Raw genomic sequence first — 6675 nt, 5'->3', positions numbered from 1 at the left:
TGTAGCTTCTGTAGACATCTACTCCAGTGACAGACTCTTAAGTATACAGTAGATATGAGAGCCCTCCCCTCTTACTTCATTAAATGCTATTTGGTTGCTGCTTCAAAAGCTATTTTTATCCTAATATGCTTTCCTTTTCCTATTGAAAAGTGAAATATTTCAAGTATTGATAATTACAGGGGGGGTCACATCTCACTTTGCAGGGAGTCGCTGAGCTCTAAGTCCTAAATTCAACACACATAAAATTCCTACCACGTCCACATTCCCACTGGAGAAAATTCTTAGGATTCATCTTCTCCCAATTACTCCTCAATTTTTTTCTTCAGCCTTGGAACAGATTCCTGTTTCTTTGGTTGAGAACTAGATGTAAACCTTCAATTTTTACAAGGTTATACCATACAAAAAGTGTTTACTTTTAAAGTAGGTAAACTTTATAAATGTGTTGTTATAGCAAGAGGCTAGAACTAAGTTAAGTTGTTTATTTCGGTATGAAGTTGGATTCATGCTAAAGCTGAAATGCATTTGTAATACACTTCCTCTGTAACAGTACTTCTGACATAGAATGCTCTGTGTGCATAGCACCATTTGAAGCACTTTACCGTATGTGATCACAACTCAGACTTACAGTAATCCTGTGAGGTAGGTATCATTACATTACTGATGAGGAATCTAGGTACAGAGAGAGTAAATAAGTGATTTGTTGAAGATCAGCCAGCTAGCAAGCGATAGAACTGGGATTTGTACCTAGGCAGTCTGGTCTTTTAGCCAAGAAGTAGACTATCCCTCAAGAAATATTAAGGTATTGAGTTGAGTTTTAGAAAATCTATTAGACTTAAATATGTCTCTCTCATTTTTTAAAAATACTTTAGTTGATTTAGACTTTGTGTAGAGACTGGTATCTATCCAGTGAAGAAGTTTTCTTGACCACCATTTTCTCTCTCTCTCTCTCTTTTTTTCTCTTTTGATGTAGGCACACCTTCTGGCCTCTGATATAAAGGACTATAACCTATGACTTATCAATAGACCAATTTTTTTCCCCTTCATGGAAATATTCTTGAGTCCGTGCCCCCCCCCACACACACACCCCAATGAAAGTTCCATGAGTAACTTCTGAAACTGACCTAAAAAATCTTACTCCTGTAGGTAGGTGGAAGGTAGTGGGAAAAAAATTAAAGGTGCTTATTTAGTAACCGTATTTTGTGCTCAGTAAACAAAGTACCTGTCTATTTAATTGATTCATTTAGTACTTGTGAGAAAGAACCATAGGGCTCATAATGTACAATTTAGAGTTATGTCTGAGGTATTTTGAGCTCTCAGTTCTCCCAGGTTTTAAGAGATAGGGATCAACTTTTTAGGTCTTGGTGGTATTTATTACAATTCCTTTCTGTTGCATTCTGAAATGCAGAGTCCCTGAGGAATCTCAGTTATGTGGGGATTATTATGTAAATAGAAGTCAGTAGTTGCAAAGCTATTAAAGGCAAATGAAATTGCCCATAAGGCCAGGGCCTTATGCCAAAATGGTAGCTCTGTTACTTCAGTTCCCATCTAGTTAGGAAAAAACAACTGCTGTCAGATAGGTATAAAGATTAGTTTTCTTTAGTTATTCAAGTATGGCATGGAGGAAAGAGATTAGGAACAGTTTTATTGAGTTTACTTTTTTCTCTGTCCTTTGAAAAAGAATATACAAACGTGTGCCATTCCTCTTTGAGTAGTTTCTCCACCTCTCCCCAACCCCAGCTGTATTGGTTTAAAACAATTTTGTTAATAACTTCTTGAGGTTTTTACATTTCCTATTTATAGCATGGGCTAGGGCTTTTTTTAGGTTGGGCCAGAAAGACAATTAGCTATGCCTTTTGCAAACCTTTTTGAGTATATGACTTCTCAAACTCAGCAACGTTAGCTCCTTTCTGGTTGAAATCAAGAACCCTGGAAGGAGGGACTCCGAGCTTCCTCTTTTTTGGAGGATTTAGCCTTGGGTGAAAAGCCTGCATGGACTGACTTTCAGGAACTGCCACTGAGTTGAGTGGTAAAGCTTGGCCATGTGATGCTTTTACCAGTAACTTGTACAACAATATGTATGAGAAGACTTTAGAGCCCCTGTGACAAGAAATAACCTTTTAGCTGGTTAGAGAGGTCTTTGTATGGTGACAGTCTTAACAAGTATGATGCTTCTATAGTCTTTTGGGGGGAGGTTAGCTACCTAAATTCTTTCCTGGAAGATTGGGATCCTTAAAGCCACTGGATTGGGTACTTGTCTAGAGGGGATCAGAGCCTATCTATGAAAGGATCTCCTTAGGCTCCATCAACCTGTACCATTCAGTTGTCATTCTTCCTGCAATGCAGAGGGGTTCTATGGTGTCTTGAAGGCTGCCAAAATGCAAACATTAAGAGCACTTAAGGCAGACCTCTTAGTGCTGCTTCCCGTCTGAAGCTCAAGGTGTAAGTTGCCCTTTCCCTTCCCCCGTTACAAACAAGACCTTTTGCCAAGAATAGCAGAGCCCCCAGCTGAGTTAGGACTGGCTGCACTCCTGACTAAGAGAATATCAAATGCAGAGAGGTTTGCAGAAATTTGGTCTCTGTATAAAGTCATTTTACAAAACTGAGTTGGGAGATTTTATGTTACTGTGGTAGTATGAGTACAAAGACCACAAGGAACTGGAACCACCTTTTCCTGATAACATCCTGGGTAGAGCATAGGAAAAGAATCAGATTCCAGCCCATGTCACCTTCAGCCAAAGGCTTGGAATATCACCTGCAAAAAAGATGGATTAGTAATCCCTGCTGTGTTTTAGTGGGTTATGGTTATAGACCTGTACCTGCACGAGTACGTAAGGCAGTGGTTTCAGGTCAAGACTCTCTAGAACAATAGTTGGAAGGCTGTCTTTAGAATGAAGACGATATTTCTCCCAGGGGTGGGTACAAGGGTTCTTCTGCAAACCAATAAGATCAGTGAGGGCAATAACTAGGGCTCGGTGACAGTGAGGCTGACGAACCCATCTGTTCAGGGAGAAAGTTCCCCTCCCTGGCTTTTGTTAGCCCTTACACATTGGTTCTTTGATGGGCTGCATATTCTTTTGTACCCAGCAGCTCGAGAATAGCACAATCCCCATGGCACCTCAAAACCAAGTCTGTAAGAGCAACAATACAAGTACGGTTCCAAAGGTTGGAATGTAAATCCAAATACTAGGAACCTCCTTTCCAGACACCCTGTGGCATTACATGCACAGGCTTGGGCAGGCCAGCAGGACAGCAGAGGACCTCTATAGAGTTCAAGCTCCAAGTCCTCTGGAGACACTGATGAGCATATTCCCGGTTTTGTTACAGAAGTAGGATGTAGTCATAAGAAATAATTTGGTAAACACAAAGGTAGAAGGAAGCATGAGTCATTGTCTCACCACCTGAGAAGTTGAAAACAAGTGGTTAAAGGGAAGTGGGACTATAGGTGATGGACCAAGCCCAACAGTTCCCAGTCAGCTGGAGCCCACAATTCACACCAAGTGATAAAGTCTCATCGGTTTACAAGGTGACATTCAGGTAAGCCTGCCATGCCAGTGCTTGGGCAAAGGCCATGTTCATGGGGAGAGGACCATATCCACAGCCTTCACAAGCCCCAGACCCTAGATGCAAGTGGTACCAGGGGTTCCAAGGCACCTAGTGTTAGGGGAGAACTGCAATGTACCTATAAGCTCTGGCTACCTGCTGACCCCCACCCCCCATTCTGGAGGTCTGGAGGTCTTGCTTCTACCTCGCTCTCTGGGACTGCCAGGCATTTGATTAAGGCTGAATTGTTCAGTGCCTGTTGCCATTCATTTTGTCAGCATAGCTACTGAGGACTTAATGGGTGCCAACTCATGACTGGCCCTACCACACAACTGGAACTGATGTGGTCTGCCCTTCTGCAGCCTTGGGGACAGAGCCTGGTCTTGTGGGGGTGACTGTGGGTGCTCATTTTTCTTTTGTGTAAGTTTTAGTTGAAACATTTTGTTTTCACAGCTTGGCCTCAAAGGGAGAGTAGAGTAGGAGTGAAGCAGGGAGAGCTCACTAAATGCCAATTACTGAAGGAGAAATTTTTCCACCAAATTCTCCAATAAAGATCAAAGTAAGAATCATCCCCTACTTCAGAGACCCCTACACGGAGGTGAAGTAAATCAGGAAGAAGGAATTATCCACCAGTGCACATCTAGGTTCAGTTAAATATTCTTATTACAAGAAGATAAAAAAGAGAAAGGAAAATGCAATCCCCGCAGTGAGATTTTGGTGCTAGGATTCACAGCAAAGCAAGGGCTTTAGTCAGTAGGCCCAAACAGTTCAAGGTTAACAACCTCACAGTTAATCACTCTTTCACTAAACCAGGGGAAGACAAGGCCTGCCTCAAGATGCCTTAACAGCATTTCTCCTAGGCAACTAGGTTGGAAGACCATAATCAAGGTTCTTTTGGGGGTCATTTGCCTACTTTTCCTAGGATGGGACTTGGGCTGGGACCACCCAGGTTATTTCTAAAGAGCCCTCTGCCTGACAGCATTAAGGAAAAAACTCTGGTTCACATGTCCATGCCTGAGATACGTTAAGAATTATAGCTCTGTCTAATGGGAACTTAATAATCTGTTTTTACTTTTCTTATTTTGATTCCCAAAGGTGATGTATTCTTGTTACCCCGCCGCCTCAGCTGGTCCTGTCTGTGGGCAAGGCTTCAGGCCCACCTCCCTCCCTGACAAGACCACATACGCAAAGGACTCTGCCCCTAATGCTGACATTGTGAGAAAAACTAAACCAAAATGAAAAAGGCAGCCAACATACTGACACCCCTGGACATGAAAGTCCTAACTTGGAAGGAACAGAGTAAACTTTGGGGAAGAAACAGAACCTCATCGGGCTTTTCACTTAAATAAATGAATAAATAGGCTCTTTCACTTGCTTGCTCTTTATTTTAATGAAAAGCAAGCCCAGAGAGATTCTTTTTCTTCCCCAAGGAATATGAATGAAAAATAAATATATATATATATATAAAATAAAGTTTTTTGTATATTATGTTACAGATGTAATATATATTTTTATATTTCTATATATAGAAATACATATATAATCTCCATGAGGGCAAATTTTTCTTTTAGTGTGCATTCAGTATTCATTAAAGGAAGCAATTTCCATATGACCACAATCTGCTTGAGTTCTAAAACCCTTGCCTGTTAAGATTTGTGTTTAGTTTTATTCCTACAGAACCAAGAAGTGTCCCTTACCTAGTCAAGGATAAGAGCCATGACTAGATGACATGATACCTAGACTACAGTCCTCAGACTCCAGAAGTTCAATCTCCAGACAAAAAGGTACCCAGCAGAGATTTGAGCTGAGCAACAGAAAAACACCTAGTTACCTGACATTTAGAATAATATAAATTTCATTTCAGATGTGACAATGTGTATTTTCAGTGTCGTTTACTACAAATAGCAATGCCTCAGAGGATGGGCAGTGATAATGAATCCTCCCAGTGCCCGTGGAATAGGTAAGCCTCAGGTCTGCATGAATCCTGGAAAATCCTTGCCTCCACAACGGTAGACAATTCATCAGGTGGGCTATAAACGCTATAAAGAATATTGTAAAAAAGCAATTTTCTGGGTAATATAAAAGGGTATCATGGTTAACTGAGCACCCTAAACTGTACTGTTAGTACTTGCTCCTCAAAGTCTTGAGACTGAAGTCATTAACACAAAGGATGCTCTGTAGTTGTTACCTGAAGGTAACAGTTTACCGTGTCCCCTCCTATGATCTCATGTGATTCTTACACTGTGCTGGACAGCACTGCATATATCAAGGCCAGTATCTTGCAGTGAGCTCCAGCTTCAGCATAAGAGTGGGCCATTTTGCCTACACTACAAGGACTGCTGCAATGCAAAAATTTAGATTTCTATCTCACTTTCTATTCCAAAAAAAGGATGAAACTTTAAAATACTGCTTAATTTTATAGATGAGATAGCTACAAAATTTTTAAAAAGATGAGAAGGAAGACAGCTTACGCTGAGGAAATGATGAGAAAACCCACTAGAAAATCGTTATCAGAAAACCTGCTTTTGATTAACTAGAGACACTGAAGAAGAATGGGGGAGGGGAATATGCAATCAGCGCACAATTTAAGCTTGCTTTATGCAATGGATACATTCCTGACATGATACTATTATTTTAATAGGACACTGTATCTTAGAAAATAGGATCCGTGATGAGAAACCTGTGAAAGATGCATTTTAAAAGTCAACAGCCCCACTCTGATATTGCCCAACTTGTAAATTTGGTTTTTAAGCCTCACAAATCTGTGCAGGTAACCAGAATAGAAAGAGGCTAGGCCACATTCGAGGAAGAGGCTGAGGCTACTGAGCACTGGCTTACCCCTGCAATATCTTCGTCTTTTGTCTTTTGCCACAGTTCTTCTGTATTTCTATGACCTCCATTTCCCAGGTAAGGCTAGGGAGAGAAGTGGCTTGCCCGATTAAATCAGAGATCCTGACCTCACTTGGCCTACTCTAATGATTGCTACAGATTAGAGCCAGAAGCTGCAGAGATGCGGCCCATCCAAGGTGTGATACTTGTCCTTAGGCTTGAGCAGTGGGTGAGAGGCATCTCACCTGTCTGTTCCTAGGCATCATGCTCCCACAGCCAGCTCTCCTCTCAGCATTCCTGGTTTTT

The sequence above is a fragment of the Martes martes genome, assembly GCF_963455335.1.
Source record: "Martes martes genome assembly, chromosome: 5".
NCBI classification, from domain to species: domain Eukaryota; kingdom Metazoa; phylum Chordata; class Mammalia; order Carnivora; family Mustelidae; genus Martes; species Martes martes.
This window is presented reverse-complemented; position numbering follows the sequence as displayed.